Source organism: Stegostoma tigrinum, chromosome 16 (genome assembly GCF_030684315.1).
Source record: "Stegostoma tigrinum isolate sSteTig4 chromosome 16, sSteTig4.hap1, whole genome shotgun sequence".
Classification (NCBI taxonomy): Eukaryota; Metazoa; Chordata; class Chondrichthyes; order Orectolobiformes; family Stegostomatidae; genus Stegostoma; species Stegostoma tigrinum.
Genome location: NC_081369.1, coordinates 22,001,845 through 22,024,460, shown reverse-complemented (window position 1 = coordinate 22,024,460; position 22,616 = coordinate 22,001,845).

Genomic DNA, 22,616 nt, shown 5'->3' with positions numbered 1-22,616 from the left:
CAAATATGAGGTTAAGCCTCTTGGATAAAATGGCACTTCCCAAGAACGTGAGTATGATGTTAGTGTTCTACAAAGACATTAGACACTATAGAGCCCTTACCATGATGTAGCAATAAACATTGCTTAATATTTACGCAGAAGTCTGGCCTGACCATATATTCAAGGCCTAAAGAACCCATAGGAGAAGACAATGAAACACTGATGATGTCTTTCAATGCTTAACTAGAAATTAAAGCATGATGTAGAATGGGTGAAGATCTAGATCTGAGCTGCAACATTCATCCACTGTACTTGCCCCAATCCCCCGGTTGTGCCCTTCTCTCACCATCCCAGTGTCCCCCTTCCACTCACACACATTCCACTCTGGCACCATCAGCAATGGTAACAATCAAAGTTGCGTTTTTAGAACCAGCACAAAGTATACATCTGTGCTTGAATAGTTTTTGGATTTAAAACAAAAACCCTCACCTTGAGTAATATGTGGCATAAAACATGTAATTAGCGAGCACTGGCTATAACCTACAATAAGGCTGTGGCATTACATAGACACAACATTGGTGGCTACTTATTCAAATGACGGATCAAAAAGAAAGCGACATATATTGTGGAAAAAAAGCACTCCAGTATATGGCTTCTGAGAGAAACACCTCCAGCAATGCTTATAATAGATATGGGTTGGCACTGATAAGACTGCAATTGCAAGTCTTACATTAGAAATCATTTTCTTGTGCATGGGTCTGAATAAATTATTTGGTTTGGGTTTGAAATCCAGAACACAACAGCCGCCCACCACCTAGTTCTCAACACATTACCAACCTATATCCTCTTAAAAAGACCATGTTAAAGAGAAGCCAGGTTACTGATAATTCCTACCCCTGGTAGTGTGGTAGATTTTGCACATTTAGATGTGTGCACATCAAAAGTTGGAGTCTTGAAAGTTCTAAGTTTATTTTGACACGGATTTGCGAAGGTGAATGAGAATCAAGTATCTGAGACTGACACTAAAGAATCACTCTCTCCTCTATAAATTCAATAATGCCTGTGGGATGAGGGATTACCTAAAGTGAGGATACACACAGATAGCTTTTATTGCAGTCTGTGGACTCTCTAGTGACCACATCTGATTGGCTAAACCTAAATACAGATCAGAAATAACCTTTGAAGCAGTGTCTGGGGATAGTCTGCAGCATTAACTCTTTCAGAAATGAATTGTCTTTGTCACCTGGTAAATCATTTTATTTAACTAAGCACCATGAATGTTAAAGCTGTATAACTATGATGATCAGACGTATCATTACAATTACAGCTGCAAAATAATAAATAATTCTACTTTATTGTCACAGTTGCTTTCAGATTGTGAATCTGGTGTGATTGTCACCTGGATTTTAATAGAAATTACTTTATTTTAGGAAGAGTGTGAAAAATAACTATTCTTTTTGTATGATTCAATGTCATTGGCAAAATAACAGTATTAAAATAGTAATTAAAATCTTGTAAGACTGTAGATTTCAATTAACCATATATTTTTATCAATTTATGGTTAGGTGTACTGTATGGAAAAACCTTATCATCTACTACATTACACAAAATATTATAACAGGGAGCATCTGAGTCCTTTACTGGGAATCTGTGATTTTTTTCATAGAATTTTATCTGATATTAATCTTTTAGGATATAGTTAAGATTTTGATTTGGATATTTTTCTGAGATTGTTTTATGGAGGATTTGAACTAATGCTCCCTCGACAGCCCATAAGATTATTCAGTGATTATAGCCAACTCAATATTGTATGACAGCATTTCCATGCAAGGGACTTACAATCATGTTTCATTAATTCGGCTTGAATGAAGCCTCATTTCGGGCCTCAAGGAGCTTAAGATTTATGTGAAATTAATAACATAACAGATGTCTTCACAATTTGGTTCCTCTGAAAAAAAAACTGATTACCTGAAAAACTTCAATACATTCAAATGCAGACTGAGGGAAGCTTTACTCTGGGGTAAATTGTTATTCATTTAAATCATTCATATCTGAGGACTAAGTGGAATTTAAATGTCAGATTTATATTAAACAGTCATATTCAACATTGTTACATGTAATAAACAGGAGCCTGTTACTTTCATATTAATAAGGTGCACTCCAGTTTTGAGCTACAGCTTACAAAGCAAAAGCCAGTAACTTTGATAAGTGGTAGGAATCGTAGAGGCACAAGGGACAAAAGAAAATATTCAGGAAGCCCTGTTATTTTAGCTTTGTTTCTGATAATGTAATCATCATTTCCTCAGAGGAGAACAAAATGCATCTGTGCTCACACCAAACCCACCACCTTATGAAAGATGTGGAGCTGTCTCCTGTGCACACAGATGCCTCAGGCCAACCACATACTTTCTTTACACAAGATGGCTTGAGCGCCGACTTGCTTGAAAATTTGATTCTTTCATCTAGTCTTCAGCAACACCAGATACTTTACAAGCTGTATTTTAAAGCATGCCTGAACAGGACTTTATCTGCAGGGGAGAAAAAAAAATTATTTAAGGAATTACTTCTGAGGACTGAAAAAAATAAGTGAAGGAAAACTTATCTTTTGCCAAGGTATTTGATCCAATGTGTTAAAGGGCAGTCAGAACAAAACAGTTATGATTCAAAACACTTGACTACAGCAGATAAAACTGCCATTGCCATAATTATGCATGCAAATTCATCACATTAATGCCAGATAATTGATAAAATGTGCTGCACATCACAAGTGCTATGATCTCAGAATACTCATAACAATTAGCTTTTCTGATTGTGTTGAACATGGTTCAGTTAGCAGCTTAAGAATTCTAATCTCAATCTCTTTTAATTTTAGTTCATTTGTTTTCAGAAATACTGATTTCCTGAAAATGTGGGAAGAATCCTCTAATCGAGCGAAATCAAAGATTAAAAGCTAATAGAACCAGTTCATAGTCTATTGATAGCCACATCCATTTAAAATATTATTTGTTTGGCACACTACAAGAAACATTTACTTCTATTCATGACTTAACATGATACTGTCATTTCTTTTAAAGTTGTGGATGGGTTTTAATGTGAATTGTCTGGGCAATGTTCGAGTTAGAAAATATCTGATAAAGTGCAAGACCAGAACAGTGGAACAATACAAAGTCCAAATGAAACAAAAGCTTGCAAAACATGGATAAATGCTTCAAAAAATTATTATTAAGTTCATAGGAAAATATTGTGTTCTTACATGTTTAACTGTTATGTTTGCCAAACATACCATCACCAGTCTGTTAATCTAACAAAGTTATATTTTTTCTAGCAAAGCTCACAGAAACACATCTCATCGACATTTTCTAAGCTGACGTTGACACATGTTATTTTAGCAACTATTCAGGAGAGATACTCTATGGCGAACTTCCAGCTGATGCGTTGGGGATGTTCTGGTAACAGTACACATCATAATTGGAGTGAAAAAGGCCAACACAGCTGAAATATGACAGAATTAAAAGCATACAAGATGAAAAGAAAACAAAAAGGGAGATTAAGAGGATCATTGGAGAGGGAAAACAAGATGTATTATAGCATGCTACCTGGAAGCCAGTCAAATAGTCGTGTACAACATGATACAGTGTAAATGAGAGCTGGGTAGCCTTCAATTTTGGCAGTAAATGCATTCCTTATACTTTAAGGCCAAAACCTCCTGTCTGCAAACATTATGGATATTTTGACAGTAAATCGGTAGTAACCGTGCATAGTTACTACCAAGACAGTCGTACTTTACTTTCTGATTCTTATCTAGCAACGTGCCATTAATGGTATATTAAGCCACCCAGGAGTACAGAACTTGCAAGCTAAATTAAGAAGCGTAACAACTGGAAATGACACCCTAACCTTCACCAATGACTGTGACTTTGCATCTATAGCCTTTGAAACCATTTATCCTCTGTCCCAAGGAGCTGCATTTTCTTATTTAAGTTTTTTTTAAAATGTGCCAAATATGCAGCTGCTAACAACAATTGTTCATCAAATAATTGGGGCAAAATAACATAAAGTTAGTTAATAAAAAACACATGATCAAAGACACATATAGGGCTATGAAAGGAGGGTCTGGAGGCGTAAAAGAGGAAGGAGCCAGCATAGTGATAGTGAGAACCTGGAAACAATTCTCAAGAATGGAACCATACATTGGGTAGAACTAACCTAGAACCTTGCAGAACAGAAGTTTTCTTTGGACAAAAGCCTAATCACCTGTGTTCACTTGTAGTTTTCTATGCGAGGAGTGAAGCTTGTGTGTTTGTAATTCTGATAAATAGTATTATATAAAATATATTACCTCTGTGCACTTACCTGCTTTCTGCCATTTCACCTTGCGCAAAGAAATTGTCATAAAAAGCAGAATACTAATGGACAGGGAAATTAGCAATCAAAAATACATTAAATCTGCTGGGCATTTCCCACAGAATTTTTTCACTTGGACTCCCACAGAGTTTTGATGCGTATCTCAGATTGTCTGAGACTATGCCCAATCAGAAGAGTAGAGGAGCTAGGCCATTTTTTTCTTCAAAATCACATGAAGGACTGCAGAATTATCCTTCACTAGGAATACAACAAATTATGTTTTTATAACACAGAAAAATATTCCTTGGTATTTCTTGGAAGCATAAAATCAGGCAGAGACTGATGCTCGAGCCAAAAAGGAATATAAGAAGGAGTGACCACACATGATAAAAAGTTCCAAGAATGAAAACAATTCCAAAAAAAAAGTGGTATCCAGAAAAGTCCATAACAGTATCTCAGCCAAGATAACAAAGTGTGGAGCTGGATGAACACAGCAGGCCAAGCAGCATCTCAGGAGCACTAAAGCTGACGTTTCGGGCCTAGGCCCTTGAGCAGAAAAGGGTCTAGGCCGGAAACGTCAGCTTTTGTGCTCCTAAGATGCTGCTTGGCCTGCTGTGTTCATTCAGCTCCACACTTTGTTATCTCAGATTCTCCAGCATCTGCAGTTCCCATTACCTCTGATACAGTATCTCAGGCATTTGGCCCAGAGGGAAAGGTGTGGAGCAGCAGAAAGAAGGGTGAACCTGGATATTGTTGGATGATGAAGTCCACAGGGTGGTTGAAAATGAGCTATAGTAGATAGGTGTGGATGGCACAAGAGAGACAAACATGATGTACCATGATAGCAGGTCACCTGGCAGGGGTAGATACAAGTAGTAGAAGACCAATGGTTTGATGGCAGAGTTAGATTTTAAGGGAGATTGTTAAGCAGGAGAGGGGAAGAATGAACAATGTTGTAACTATTTCAAAGCACAGGAATTAGAGGGCTGAAGGCACAGCTGCTAATAGAGGGGTGAGGCATGAAGTGCTTCGAAGCTGGCCAGATACAGAGAATCAGGGACTTCAAATGGGATTGGCATTGATGGTGGGCTGGGGGTAAGGTTATGGCTGGAGGGGTCAAGGAGATAGGTGAGGGTGAGATCATGAAGTGTTTTATATCCAGGCAAAGAAATATAAATTGGAGCCATATGGGGTCAAGAAATAAGCTAAGATACGAGCAGTAGAATTAAAGGTGAGCTGAAGTTTACAGAGTATGGTGATTTAAGAGGCTGGCGAGGCAAGGTTCAGAACAGATGAACCTGGCCATACACAAGTGCACACTGTCAGCAGAAAAATCGACTGCTTCAGGATGGTAGAAAATCTCATGATGAAGGTAAAGATTTGTGATGGGGAGGATAATGATTTAGAAGCCCAGTTCATGGTCACAATAGGATGTTGATGCGACAACCAGTCTGACCCTGCTGAGGGACTGAGAAAATGATTGAGGATTTGGGTCAAACCTGTCCAGTATTCTGGGAATATGTAGTGGGAGGTATGCTTTCTGGGCAACTTGTAGACAATAGCTGAAGCTTTCTGATGACGTGGTGAATTGAACAGTGTGTGGAGGTAGTATTGCACTTGTGAGATGTAGCATTTGAAATGAGCTCACTGACCTTGACCATTTGTGTTTGTGCTCATTTTATTTTTTTTTAGAGCCCTTCATCCAGTTTCTTAGAGTTTGACTCCTGCCAGTGACTGCAATATTTCTCTGGATCCAATACCTTTCAGTGGGAAACCCAACCCCTGGTGTATACAGCACTTCAATTCTGCCCTACAATTCCTCCACCAAGGCCACTGGTGGTTTTTTTTGAGAGGCTTAAAGCACACTTTCCCCTATTTTGCTCCACTATTCAGACTTCTATCATGTTGCACAGACTTGCATAACAATTTGCAAAATCTCCCAGCTACAATATACTTTCCTCTCCAGAGGCACATGACAACTTTAACTAGAAGGTTATCTTTAACTTTCTCAAGTGCAGAGCCAAAAAAATATAAGATTGGATGGAATTTCTACATAACTAAAACAAAATTACAGAAATGATAACAAGAGAATTGGCTAACTTGCGAAAGGAAATGTAGACTAAGTGAGAATGGCCAGAAGACATTTTGAGGAGTACAGTGGGAGAAAGAAATATCAAAAAGCATGTAAAGCATTACACCATAACTTTTATTACACATGCGTCCTTAGGAAATGTCAGAGATCCTAGCACGTAGCTTGGAAGCTAAAGTCAACTATTGTGATACCTATCATCAATTCAGTTTTAGGAAGGGTGTTGGAACTAATAAGGTTGATTGAGTATTAAACCAATGACACATTGAATACCAGTAGGAAATGTGTACCTGGTTCATATATTATGATAAAGCTTTCAACAGTTAAATTGTCAAAAGCCCTTGAAAGCACTGGAGATGGTCAGAGTTAGAGAGATAAAAGAATAATTGTAGCTCTGTAAATTGGAAGGATTGCTACAAACAAGGCAGACTTCCTACAGACTAAGGGGATGGCCATGGGCACCCGCATGGGCTCCAGCTATGCCTGCCTCTTTGTAGGTTACGTGGAACAGTCCCTCTTCCGCACATACGCAGGCCCCAAACCCCACCTCTTCCTCCGGTACATTGATGACTGTATCGGCGCCGCCTCTTGCTCCCCAGAGGAGCTCGAACAGTTCATCCACTTCACCAACACCTTCCACCCCAACCTTCAGTTCACCTGGGCCATCTCCAGCACATCCCTCACCTTCCTGGACCTCTCAGTCTCCATCTCAGGCAACCAGCTTGTAACTGATGTCCATTTCAAGCCCACCGACTCCCACAGCTACCTAGAATACACCTCCTCCCACCCACCCTCCTGCAAAAATTCCATCCCCTATTCCCAATTCCTCTGACTCCACCGCATCTGCTCCCACGATAAGACATTCCACTCCCGCACATCCCAGATGTCCAAGTTCTTTAAGGACCGCAACTTTCCCCCCACAGTGATCGAAAACGCCCTTGACCGCGTCTCCCGTATTTCCCGCAACACATCCCTCACACTCCGTGCCCGCCACAACCGCCCTAAGAGGATACCCCTCGTTCTCACACACCACCCCACCAACCTCCGGATACAACGCATCATCCTCCGACACTTCCGCCATTTACAATCCGACCCCACCACCCAAGACATTTTTCCATCCCCACCCTTGTCTGCTTTCCGGAGAGACCACTCTCTCCATGACTCCCTTGTTCGCTCCACACTGCCCTCCAACCCCACCACACCCAGCACCTTCCCCTGCAACCGCAGGAAATGCTACACTCGCCCCCACACCTCCTCCCTCACCCCTATCCCAGGCCCCAAGATGACATTCCACATTAAGCAGAGGTTCACCTGCACATCTGCCAATGTGGTATACTGCATCCACTGTACGCGGTGTGGCTTCCTCTACATTGGGGAAACCAAGTGGAGGCTTGGAGACCGCTTTGCAGAACACCTCCGCTCAGTTCGCAACAAACAACTGCACCTCCCAGTCGCAAACCATTTCCACTCCCCCTCCCATTCTCTAGATGACATGTCCACCATGGGCCTCCTGCACTGCCACAATGATGCCACCCGAAGGTTGCAGGAACAGCAACTCATATTCCGCCTGGGAACCCTGCAGCCTAATGGTATCAATGTGGACTTCACCAGTTTCAAAATCTCCCCTTCCCCTACTGCATCCCTAAACCAGCCCAGTTCGTCCCCTCCCCCCACTGCACCACACAACCAGCCCAGCTCTTCCCCCCCACCCACTGCATCCCAAAACCAGTCCAACCTGTCTCTGCCTCCCTAACCGGTTCTTCCTCTCACCCATCCCTTCCTCCCACCCCAAGCCGCACCTCTATCTCCTACCTACTAACCTCATCCCACCTCCTTGACCTGTCCGTCTTCCCTGGACTGACCTATCCCCTCCCTACCTCCCCACCTATACTCTCCTCTCCACCTATCTTCTTTACTCTCCATCTTCGGTCCGCCTCCCCCTCTCTCCCTATTTATTCCAGTTCCCTCTCCCCATCCCCCTCTCTGATGAAGGGTCTAGGCCCGAAACGTCAGCTTTTGTGCTCCTGAGATGCTGTTTGGCCTGCTGTGTTCATCCAGCTTCACATTTTATTATCTTGGAATTCTCCAGCATCTGCAGTTCCCATTATCTCTGACGTATTTAATGAATCTCAGTTTCAGATAAGGAAGTCTAGTCTCACCTTTGAATTTTAATGTCTATGCGGAAGCCGTGAGAAAAATAGTACGAGATGAAGTATAGAAAGGCGCCAGAATGGGAGATCAATTGATAAAATTAGTGAGATTTACAGAAAATCAGGCCTGAGTAGCTAACACAGAAGGCATTCTGCAGATTCTGAGAGATAGAGAAATAGTGAAAACTTACAAAATGAAACTGATGTAAATAAGACAAACATTATGAATGTTGCAAGGTATAATGGTAGGAAAGCAGAAATCAGAGATCAACACAAGTATTATTGCTTTCGTGATGAAGGGCACAGCTCAGATTTTTTAGTTCATTTTCTGTCACAAATATGCTGCTCTCATTCCAATCCTCCAATGTTGAGATCATTAGGATATTTTTGCTGGGTCCTCAAGTCTCCACCAAGCAGGGTGTTTGTAAAGGCTTACTGCCAATGAAAGACAGATTGCTGAAGAGTTTCCATACTCCCTGCAACTTGCTGTCACAGAGCAGTTCCTCACAACATGTCACTCCTATCTAGTGGACTAATGCAAAGCATTTGTACCAACTCATAGCTCTGAGAATGATCGCCAACTATCACTATGCCATAGCTAATAAATCCATTTGTGTGCGGTCAAGAAACCTCCACAGTCAGCAGCAAATCCCTTGCCTTCTGTTCCAAGCGAGAAAGCTGCAGTTTAAATAGGTGCTGGAGTCATTGGAATCAACCTCGGCTTTTGACCTTGTGTTAATGCTTCATTAGGTGTCCCACTGTGTTGATGGGAGCTTACAGAAAAATGGATAGAATATGCAAATTCAGAACATCCCAAGTAGATTCACAAAGAAAAACAATATTTAGATATAATTTATCTTTAATTTGTATAAGAACAAGGATTTCCTAGATTTATGAGAAAATTTGCTTGTTTAGGATATCCTTAGTACTCCTTGATGGCAAAATATTTAATTCTTATAACAAATACAACACATTAAACACAAAACAGCTGATAAGTCTGTTTTTTTTAAAAACAGCTCTTACATAATAGCACAAAAGACATCAACTAATAATGTACATTCACCAGAAGCTGCTGGAAAACATAATCAATTTTCTCCACACTGGCACTCCCACAGTAGTAGCTCAAGGCACATAACACCAGATAGTATTTCATAGCAGTGCAGTGTGGAGCTGGTGAGGTACAGCCCACTTGATGCCAGGCCACAGCTGTGAGTGTTAATTGAAAGCTCCCAAGTACTAAATTAAGTTAAAAACTATCAGACAAATGAGGGGGTCAGCAAAAGAGTGCATTAGTGCTCTCATCAATAAAACAAGCTTGACAGGTCCTAGCAAAGGAAGTTAATTATGGCATCTTGCAAAGTGTTATTATAAATGACTAAATCAATGTTAGCTAATGTTTCACCATTGTTCTGGAAATTGGTGGAGAACAGTTTGGCTCACACCATTCCTTCCATGTTGTTATCAACTTGTCTAATACTTGATTGATAAATCCTGTCATCACAAGACCCTGACAGCAGGAGAGTCTGTTGCTACCTCTCAAGCACTTCTAGATGGAAAATATCTATCTGACAGAATGTTTCGATATGATGTATAATTTTAATGTACTGTATGCTGTCAATATTATATAATAAATTTATTTGCATACTAATTGCAGACTAATTAAGGTTAACCAAGAGTAGGATATTCAATCGTTTGGGAACGTTTTTCCTCTTTATACTGGGTATACAAAAATTATCTAATCTGAATTGATTTTCAAGTTATTGAATAATTTAGGTAATTTACTTACCTCATTTTCTTCACCTATTTTCTCCTCCTTATTCCATCAGTAAAGGGAGGTCACCTTCCATACTTCCACTGATTACACCTCTACAGGAATAGTCTGCTCGGCTTAAACTTCTCCAGCAGCTTCATCAAGAACCTTCCTCCATCATCAGGTCAGAAGTGTGGGTGTAAACCTGCTGAATATCAAAGGGAGGTGGTTTGGTACCCTCTCTGCACATTTGTTGGGGCTTTCAGTTGGTCAGGGGTGTGGGTCACAGTCAGTGAAAAGTGAAATGTCAAGGGGGAGTGGTGGGTTTCAGGGGGCACTGCTGTAGTGGACAAGTCAGAGAAGCCAAATGTGAGGATGAGAGGCAGCATGCTGGAATGCAGAGCGGGTAATAATTGCGATGGGAAAGACAATTCAGAATAGAAGCTTGGCAAATGAAAGACCATGGAAGGGCATGGAGGTAGGAGGTTGTTGAGTCACAGTCCCAGCCACCTTGGTTTCAATGGTGGGACAATGCATAACGATGGTTGGTATAACTAAATTGTGGGGGATAAAGTAAGGAGGTGAAGAATTCTTTGGGGTCACTGGACCTGAAGGATTAACTCTTCTTCCTCTCCCCTTAAATATAAGAGTTTGGAGGGCATTTGGGGAGGCTCAAACTCAATGTTGTTGACAGGAAGTACGAGGAAGGAAGTAACATTCAAGCTTGGGAAGACACCGAGATCAACAGGCTGTGCCTAATACTCACTCTGTGAAGCCCTTGCTGTGTTATCTCCTATCCTCATTTGAATCACAGGTGCACAGGGGAAATGGAAAATAGTTTGCACCACATTAGAATTGGGCAGACTGTAGCATTTTCTGCCTGAGGGAATGGGCTGAGTGATGTAAGATCCTTCAAAGTGCAGCTATATTAATCAGGCACTTAAACAGTACAGGTTAAAGACATCTATAAATGTAGATAATAAAATGTGAGGCTGGATGAACACAGCAGGCCAAGCAGCATCTCAGGAGCACAAAAGCTGACGTTTCGGGCCTAGACCCTTCCTCTCCTCTCTACCTATCTTGTTTTCTCTCCATCTTCAGTCTGCCTCCCCCTCTCTCCCTATTTATTCCAGTTCCCTCCCCCCATCCCCCTCTCTGATGAAGGGTCTAGGCCCGAAACGTCAGCTTTTGTGCTCCTGAGATGCTGCTTGGCCTGCTGTGTTCATCCAGCCTCACATTTTATTATCCTGGAATCTCCAGCATCTGCAGTTCCCATTATCTCTATAAATGTAGAATTGTATTTGTGAACCACATGCGGTGATCAACTACAAAACCTGGCTACAAGCAATCTTGGATAACAAAGTGTGGGGCTGGATGAACACAGCAGGCCAAGCAGCATCTCAGGAGTACAAAAGCTGACGTTTCGGGCCTAGACCCTTCATCAGAGAGGGGGATGGGGGGAGGGAACTGGAATAAATAGGGAGAGAGGGGGAGGCAGACTGAAGATGGAGAGAAAACAAGATAGGTAGAGAGGAGAGGATAGGTGAGGAGGTAGGGAGGGGATAGGTCAGTCCGGGGAAGATGGACAGGTCAAGGAGGCGGGATGAGGTGGTATGTAGGAAATGGAGGTGCGGCTTGAGGTGGGGGGAAGGGATGGGTGAGAGGAAGAACAGGTTAGGGAAGCAGAGACAGGCTGGGCTGGTTTAGGGATGCAGTGGGGGGAGGGGAAGAACTGGGCTGGTTTTGGGATGCAGTGGGGGAAGGGGAGATTTTGAAGCTTGTGAAGTCAACATTGATACCATTGGGCTGCTTTGCAGAACACTTCCGCTCGGTTCGCAACAAACAACTGCACCTCCCAGTCGCGAACCATTTCAACACCCCCTCCCATTCCTCAGACGACATGTCCATCCTAGGCCTCCTGCAGTGCCACAATGATGCCACCCAAAGGTTGCAGGAACAGCAACTCATATTCAGCTTGGGAACCCTGCAGCCCAATGATATCAATGTGGACTTCACAAACTTCAAAATCTCCCCTTCCCCCACTGCATCCCTAAACCAGCCCAGCCTGTGGTTTGCAAGAATGCTTTCAGGGACAAGAAATTTCAGCTGTGAGGATAGATTGCAAAATTTATGATTGTTCTCATTTGAGGGAAGACTACAAGGAGATCTCATAGAGGTTTTCAAAAGCATGAGCAGGGTGGATAGAGTAGATAGGGTGAAGCTGGTGCCACTTAAAGGAACAAGAACTGGAGTGTATAGATGTAAAGTAATTTGCAAAAGAAGCAAGGGTGATATAAAAAAAACTTCACTCAGCGATTAGTTATCATGTGGAGTGTGTGGTGGAGGTAGTTCAGTTGAAGCATGCAAGAGAGTATTAGAAGATTGTTAGTTTGCATTGTTCGGGGTGGCACAGTAGCTCAGTGATTAGCACTGCTGCCTCACAGCACCAGGGGCTTAAGCTCAATTCCACCTTTGGGTGTCTATTGAAATGGAGTTTATATGTTTTCCCCATGTCTGTGGGGGTTTCCTCTAGGTGCTCCTGTTTCCTCCCGCAGTCCAAAAATCTGCAGCTTAGGTGGAATGGCCATGCTAAATTGCCGATTGTGCCCAGGGATGTGCGGGTTAGTTGGATTAGCCATTGGAAATGCAGGGATGAGGAAAGGTGGGGGTGGATGGAATGCTCTTCGGAGGATCGGTGTGGATGGGCTGAATGGCCCGGTTCCACACTGTAGGGATTCGATGAAAGTAATGTACAACGCTATGTGGAAAAATGTAGGAGATTTACACTCAGTAATTACACTCATTTAATGACCCAATGTAGGCGTAAAGAACCAAATAGCCTCATGCTGCGCTATAAGATGTCTGAGATCCTATGAAATTTCATAGGCTCCTCAAAGATGTGCATTGAATTGCAAGTACTTTGCAACTTATTCTTAACATGCAATGCAAGTTTCTTGTGTGATGGGATGAGGTGTGACAAGGTTTCAGTAATTCTATCCCACATAAATCTACTGTATTCATGCAATGTGGCTTGTGCAGCATCTGAATGAGGTCAACTATGCTAACGGTTCATGTGCAGCCATCCCATGTTTCTTCTTGCTGGAGTTCCCACATCCCATTGTATTGAGGACTATGGTAAGCTCTCATTTGTGTTTGATGAGACTGTTGACTGCTTGCACTACCAAGGAGCTATTTTCCTTCAATGGAACCGTGACAAATGGATCAGCCACAGCTGGTGTTATTGTCACTGTGGTACCCCAACAATGAAGGTGTGGAGAAATTTAAGAGGAACAAATGTGTCAAAAAGGCCAAGACCAGCAACAACCGAATAGCCTTCAAATGGGGAAGTTACAGAAGACAGTTGTTTCAGGATGAGAAGGAGGTACAAGTGGCTGCCATAGGCCAAGCATGTTTCAGGGCACCTAAACAGACCTGTAGTGGGCGCCTAACAAGGATGTCTGCTGACAAACTAGGGCTACTCTCTGCAATTGTGGTTGATGATTGTATCTTACCTGAGGCCGAGACTGGATACAATTTGGACCATTGTGGAGCAAATGATGGGCTTCCTGATGACAAGGTTCTGATGCTTATAACTGTGGGTTCTTGTAGTACACTCCAAACAGAATGTGCCACCTGTTTCCAATAGATGTGACCTGGGTACAGTGACAATTCATTGACTGATGCTCAATAGGAAAGCAAGCCCTATTTATTTGCAGAAGCAAGTGCAGCTTTACTTGTTTTTCTTTCTTTGCTTTTTTTGTTGTTTAATAAAATGTAATATTAACAATTGTTTGAAGGCTTTAACACACTTGATGCTCCCACATTGAACAATAACAAGATGTTATGCTATGATAGGTGTTAGTGATGCTAAGGATAGGTATCTTTTGTTGCCTTATTCTCGTAGTGATTTAACATATCAATAATTTGCAAATATAATATTCCAAGCACAATGAAATGCCCCCTGTGGCACTAAAACATCCTTAGGAGTTTTTCTTTCATGCTTCCCTTTCATTTACATCTTGTAAAGAGCTATTCATGGTTGGCAGTGATTGATCTGGTGCACAAATGGGCTTTATATATGGTCCCAGCAATGGTCACCTCAACGACTCTGGTGAGTGCAGTATAGTGTGTATCTAATGAGGTAAGCAGCAGAGAATTCGCTAGAGCACACAGAGGGAAAACTGGTGTGAGCCCGCTCACCTCCTCCCCCTCCCGAAATGTAAATTTAACTGATTTGAGGGAAAATTCACCCCAGAGTTTCTGCCACATTTCCTGCCAAGGTATTTTAGCCTGTTGCAGAGATAATTTACTCCTGCCTACAGCCTTTGTACTTGAAGGAATGGCAAAGAGCTAAAAGCAGAAATTGCTGGAGCTATTCAGAAAATCAAGTAGCATCTGTGGAGAAGGAAATAACCTTTCAGATCATTGACCTCTTGATTGAAGACAAATCGGTGTCAAATCTGTGCTTGTCTTTCCTGAACTTCGCTTTTGAACCCCTCTGATCAGTTTTCTGCTCCTATCATAGTACCAAATGGTTCTTGTCAAGAATACAAATCCTATGTGGCAGTGACTTAGATAAACTATTTTTCTTTACTCTTCCTGACCTGTATGGAGCCTTTGTTGTGATGGATTATACTGTCTGTCAACACCTCTCTACTGTCATCCTGTTGGCTGGCGTTGCACCTTCTTAGCTCCATTCTCATCTATTTAACCCACACCAGATATCACCTGCAATGACTCCTTTTCCCATTCTTTCCCCTGTTACCCCAGTATCTTCAAAGAAGGTGTCATTGGTCTCCTACTATTATCATATTCATGCCCCTTTGTGACATAATCCAAAAGCACACCTTCAGTTTCCACACATACACTGACATCATCAATTTCTACCTTAACATCTCCTCTCTTGAACCATCCCTCACCGTGAAATAGTCAGAATACTTGTCAGACATTTAATAAGGGATAAACAGAGATTTTCTCCAACTAAATATTGGGAAAGGTAAAGTCTTTGGTCCTTTTGGTTTTATCCACTGACTTGATTCCCTTTCCTTGGCAATTGTCGGATGATAAATCAGACTGTTTACAAACTTGGTGATGCATTTTACCCCAAGTGAAGCTTCACTTCATTATTGTAACATCAATAAGACTGCTAATCCCACTTCTGTAATATCGCCCATATCTGACACTGCCTCAGCAAATGTTCCACCATTGAAAACCTTGAGCTTATCTAAAACGTTGCTGCCCTTGTCTGAACTCATACTGATGCCCATCACCCTGTGTTCAATTATCTACAATTGGCTCCAGTTAAGCACTACTTCCATTTTAATAAATTCACCCCCTTGTCTTCAAAACACCTCCATAGTCTTGTCTCTCCCTGACTCTATAATTCTATTAGCTACACAATCCTCTGAGATATCTGTGTATCTCCATTTCTGGCTTCTTGAATGAACCTATTTTTGATTGTTCCACCACTGGCGGCCATGATTCAGCTTCTAACACCCTCAAATCTGGAATTTCTCCCTTAAACCTCAATGTCTCTCTTTCCCTATTAAGATTTAGTTCTCTGACCACTCTTGGGTCACCTGCCCTAAAATCACTTTTGTGCTCGGTGTCAATTTTTGTTTCTACATACATGTGTGAAATGTTTTGGGATATGTTGTTACATTAAAGGTGTGGCATAAATGCATGTTGTTGCTGATTGAAGTTGATCAGATATGATATGGGCTTGGGTTGTTTCTGCCATTACACACATCAATTCTTTGGAATTTCTCATTCCATATGGAACATTTCTCTTCTGTGTAAAATTTACCAAATCCCATTTTATTTAAATTTATTGGCTTTGCCAATTTTTGAATTACTTATGTATATTCTTCCATTGGTATACAAATTTTGTTCTGCGCTTGGAAACTTGGTTCACTAGTCAAAGTATACCACGGAATGATTCAGAAATTCCAGAAAAGGATGGAATAATGTTTCGGAGCCTGTCAGAGGCAAGGACAAAGGCAGACTCATGCTGGAGTTTTCCATGCTGCTATGTTGGATTGTTAGCAACATTTCTCTTTTAGGCCATTTTTAGGGAGGGAGGACAAGGTCAATGGAAGAAAGTTGGAGGTATGTTACAGAATGAAATAGACAGATTTCTGGAAGCTAAAGCTGCTTAGAATTATGGGAAGAGAACAGAGAATGGCATTGAGATAGAGCATTGCCCATGATCATGTAAAATGGTAGAGTGAATTGATGGGCAAAATGGCCTACACCAATTCTTATTTTCTATGACCAATTAGAGGCGATTAAATTTCAACTCCTACACCAAATAGTATATTACAGTTGGCAAGTAGGCCTCCTGAAAAATAGCCAGAGTCACATCCATCTTCCCCTGCACACCTGAAACACTTTAACAACCAAGCCCTACCTCACTACCCCTGTGCACCAACTCCAGCTCAGCAACTGCCAATGGCTACATCCGTCTTTCACATGTATCGGTAGACCAAAGGTTTCTCAGTGCTGGATGGTTGTCTATTAGTTATCCAACACCAGGAGCCCATCTGTTGTTTATTTGGTGGCAATTACATGTTCTGAACATTAATTGGTGATTCTAACAAAAATTGTTAGGGTGAGTAGACTGAAAGAATTGCACTGTCAGTGACTCAATCCACACAGAATCAGGATTGCTGCATTTCCACATAACATAAACACAAGAACATAAGAAAAGGGGGTACTAGTCAGCTATTTGGCCCATCAAGCCTGCTGTGACATTCATCAGAACATGTTTAATCCGATTACAGCCTTAACTCCACTTTCCTGTTTACAATTCTCGGCCGCCTTGCTGATCAAAAATCTAACCAGCTCTGCCTTGAATAAACTTACTATCCAGCCTCCATTGATCTTTATCAAAGTCAATTCCAAAAACTAACAGCCTTGCGATTTAAGACATTTGCCTTCATCTCAGTGTTAAATGGGAGATCCCTTATTTTTAAAAAGTGCTGCCAAGTTTTACAATATCACTTGAGTTGAAACAACCTCACAGCCTGTGCTCTATCAAGTCCCTCAGAATCGTACATGTTTCAGTAAGAAAACTTCTAATTCTTTTAATCTATTTAGGCACAATCTGATCAACCATTCCTATAAGACAATCATTTGATTTCAAGAACTGACCTCATCAATTTCCTTTGAAGTCTTTGATGTAAGCAGACAAAAGAAAACCATCAGGGTATTCTCGTGGTCTCTGGGTTGGTGGAGAGATAATTTAACTTCCTCAGTCTCAGCATCGTAAAAATTTAAATACATTCCCTGAAACTTTTCCATTGAAATCAAAATGAATAAAAATACACAGAGAATTGTAAGGGTAGCAGATCTTAAGGAATTATTGATTTATTTGAATATAGCTTATTAAATTGGCTGAATTGAAAAGCATCTTTGCAAATTGACATATTTGCAATGACCTCATTGATGAATGGGGCTTGGATTTTCTGATAAAACAGGAATGTCAGAGGAGGATAGCCTTAATTGGAGTTTACAGATACTTTTATCGGAACTACAATGTGCAGCACACACAACAATTGGTTGCTAATCCACTAAATGCTATTATGTTGACAGATCAGAATTCTGAATTACTTTTACACTTAATTTCAAGAATGTGTTTTTCTTTCAAGAAAAGAACACAACTACAGAAAAGAAAGACAGCTGATGTAAATTTAGTGAGTATCGAAGTCCTATGTATCATCTATGGAAAATAACACCTGTTAATTGTCATGAGAATGTTAAACATGGAAAGACTTAACACAAAGGGATAAGGAGGCTGACCATCTAGATTGAAAGCAAGAAGTCATCTTATTAAGACATACCTGTTATACTCTCCAATAGACATAAAAGCTAAGAATTACTGCAATATTAGTCTATGTATATTATTGCTTAGACACTTAATGTGTGGACAAACTGCAGTGAGCACCACTGTTTTGAGAAGAGCTATTTTAAACACCCCTGCACTGCAGGTAAAACAACATTTTTTTATTCTCTCTCTTTCACTCTCTCTCTCCGAATATTGATATTCAGGCACAGTTGAAGGTATGAAAACAAGAGAATTTCTACCAAGAATCTTGAAATTGACTATTGAACTGCCTATTTCAACATTCCTAGTTCCATTTAGTATTGATCACAACATCGACTTCTCTGTTCTTCATGAACAATTCAGACACTAGCCCATAAATCTTTTTTTTTAATGTTTATCTTTTTGGACTCAAGACTCATTCTCTAACTCTGCATGTGCCTGTGTTGCATTACTATTTTTTTCTTGAGTTTGGCAATTAAAAAGCTCACTCTTTTAGTTTATTGAAGGAAACTGAGTTACATCGGCTTCTTTCAAAACACAAGTTCATTTGAGTTAAAGAAAGGTATCTAGAAAGGAAGGTATCCATTTCAAATTAATTTTGTAGTGAACTGAGTGGGGGTGTGGTGGTGATGGTTTGGGTAAATAAGAAAATTCATCCAGCATCATCTGTAAGCTTATTGATCTGAGGTGTCCTATCTGGAGCTGCATTTAGGAACTTTGTCTGGAATCCGGTCATAACAATACAGAGGAAAATCTACTAGCCCTAATGAAAAGTTATAAATTTTGCCAATCCGTTTGTTACAAATTCTCAGTAAGTTTTGCATTTGTTTTATACTGCATAGGACTATGTAAAATGACAGCACAGCAGCTGGTTACTCCATCTAGCTATCAAAAATGCATGTTGATGCTCCACACAAATCATCTCCCATTATACTGCATCCCAACGCCTCAGCATATTTCTACTCTCTATCCCTCTCTCACTTACCTGCCTATTTAACTTCTTATTTAGCATTTTCAGAATATTTTGTGCAATTTTAGCCATGGTTTGTCTGCTGGAATCAGCATCACCATGAACATGACTTTGATGGCCTCATGGTATTGTCATTAGACTATTAATCTAGCGACCCAGATATTGGGTCTTGGGGATATGGCTTCAAATCCCTCCATGGTGGAATTTGAATTCAATAAAAATCTTGTAATTAAGAGTCTAATAATGACCATTGTTGATAATTTGGGAAAATCCGTACAGTTCACTAATGCCCTTTAGGGAAGGAAATTGTCATCCTTACCTGATCCAGTTCTACATGTGATTCTTAACTGCACCTTGGAAATTACGGATGGACAATCAATGCTGGTCCATGAAAGAATAATAAAATCCTATTCACTCACTGCAGTTTACCCATTTTATGCATAATACGTGACAGTAGCAAGTGTGGTGATAATCCTCTGCCCTATTTCTCCAAACTGCATTTCTGCTGCTTGAGCAACAATTCAGGGAGCTCACAGACACTTAAATTCATGGAAATTGTTTATGATTGAGCCAAACATTTTTGCATCAATAACATATTTACCTTCAACTTCTGCTGCAAGACTTTACATAGCTGTAGCCACACATCAGATATCCCATAATTCAAAGAGCCAAATCCAGATAGCCACTTTCAGTGCGTATCAGGAGCTCACTAAATGCATATAATTAAGGCAGGAGATGCACCAAGGTCAGACATATCCAGTTCTGTGAACTCAAAGCCCATTGTACTTAATACCACTTAACTGGTTCATACTGTGTAAAATGGCTCCTTGAAATAAATTCAAAGCACTTCACTGATCGAAGCACATTGAAGTTCAATAGTTGATGTTATCACAATTTTCTGACTAGTTACCTGCTGTGTTGAAGGCCTCAACAGTGGCACACAATCTCAGAATATTTCCTCTTCAGTGTACACAGATTCTGCAATATGTTACTTTACTCAAAGGCTTTAAAATGATCTATTCAAGGTGGTAACCCAATTTTTTTTGTGTGAATGTTAGGCGAAACTTCCACAACAATTCTTAAATTGCCAAGCTAGTTTTCTGAATTAATGAACCTATTTTATCATTATCAACAAACAACATTAGATATTTCTGAAATGGATATGGTGCTTGACACACAAACCTGAACAAGATTAACAGTAAATTTGCCAAAACCTTTAATTTGAAAATTCAACACAGGTTTAATCAGCCTTAGATTACAAGATAACTTGTGTAATACCGCAAACTATAATCACACAGTGTCTTGAAAAAATATAGCATTTCTCTTTCGACTGGATTCATTTAAAATAGGGTAAATAAAAATATGCTGGAATAAGTATTTTTTCCCTTTATCTCTGATAATTTAAAGTAAATATTCCATTCATCTTAACTTTCTCCTCACGATTTGAATTAGTCCACCAACTGGAAAGCAATGTAGCTATTATTCCTCACCCAATGTAACTTGTCTTTTGTAACTATTAGGCATCACAGTCAGCATTCAAAACTACTGTCAAAATTCCAGGATTAAACCCTCGTATTGTAATTAGCTGGAAATTTGTTTGGAAAAGCACTTAATATTGCTGTACATGAATCCAGATTTGACAATTTATTTTTCTTTTGCTAACATGAAGTATGCATAAAAAAATGTACAGCACTGAAAGATTCTAAAAATAAACTATGCAGGAGTGAGAAATGTCTTAAAGGATGCTAAACAGAGGAAGAGAGATGCAAGATGGGAGAAATATAATTCTAAACATCTGAGATTGTGTTGAGGTATGAAGAGAAGAAATGGATAAAAATAGTGCACCACATGAATAATTGAGCAATCACATTAAATACTCAAATCCCCAATTAAAAAAACTGTTTAGTTTTGAAAGATTGTGTGACTGAAGTAAACAACAGATAAATATTTCTTCATTATCAACCACTCAGAAAAATTAGAAAATTCTATTCCAGTTATATTTTGCAATGAAATGCAAATACATTCCAGGTCTGCTCCAAATGTTAAAATAGATGAATTTAAATTCCATTTAAATTATATTCATACCTTTCTTTATATATAATACGAGAGAGCTGTTTTGTGTGTGTGCGTGTGCATACTTCTAAAATGCAGAGAAACACAGAGGATGAAATGTTCTTCAGGCATGGTCATAGCAAGAACATTTCAGCAAAAGGCTTTTTTCACATAAATTGCAAAATAATCTGGGGAATTATTTACTGAAAGATCTCCACATGTGGTTCCAGTGTGGTTTCCATTTCGAGGCCTTTGTTATACATTTACAGCAAGTGTCTTAGTGAAAACATTGCAAGATCTGGTTCTAAATATCTTGCCTAAAAGGTTTGTTTTAAAGGAATGAACAATGAGATTTGGATCCATTATTCTGCTGGCTATCAACCATCATAATCTGGAAAATTCAAGGCTGAATCATAACTCAACTGACATGTTAAAATCATGAAGAGGTTTAATAGGTCAAATATAGAGATAAAGTTTTTATTCAGGAACAGCCCAAAATTAGGGACCATAAATATAAGATGGTCATAAATAAAGCCCTGAAGCAGTTCAGGGGAAACTATTCACAGAGTGGAGAGAACATGGAACTTTCAACCAAATGTGGTAGTGGCAAGTAGAACAGATGTTTTCAATGTGCATGAAAATAAATTTGCAATCCAATTGAAGATGATAAATAGGTTTTCAAAGCTGGAAAACAATCAGAGATCTTTCAACTTGAAAGGAGCTGCAGGCTATCATGGCAGGTGAGCATGCTTCAAAATGGAGGCAGTCACTCTTCATCATTTTAAAAAGTCTTTGATGTAAGAATGGCCCTTCTATCCATGACGGTGATGTTGGTGGGGTGATAGCTCCTTTATGTGGCAGCCAGTAACCTCTCCTGCACCAAAGCAGGCACAAGGATTTTCTGGGCTGTCTGGAGTGCTGGCTCCTCAGCCTTCTGCAAAGATATTCAATTAGCAACTGGCTTTTAACAAGGACCTGAGAGCTGACAGGAAATTCTCAGTCAACCTCCCTTATTTGGGAACAATTGGCCCTAAATGGGCCATGATGGTTGCCCGCTGAGTCTGGATGGGTATAAACCTGACTGTCCTGGATCCTGCCTTCTCAAAATTTGATATGTGATGGAGGCAGGTAACTGCTGTTTCACCTGCTCTAACCCCAACTTTGATGGGTCCCAAACTTCAGAAGACTGAAATTTAAAAGAAGTTGTCAATTTAAATGTCATGCCAAAACTGCTTACATTTTATCTGGCAGGTAACAGCTTTTGAATCGTGCAATTGCTGCTGTGTTACTTTCACTAATTGTGATTTCGGGCTAGTATGCAAAATGTTGCTGACTAATCATGATGCAGGAGGATAGGATAAGTCTTGTAGGAATTTACATCATAGAAAAATATTTTGTCTGAAACTGGGTAATCTGGATGCACATTATGTTCAAAATTGCACTTGTTTGCCAAATTG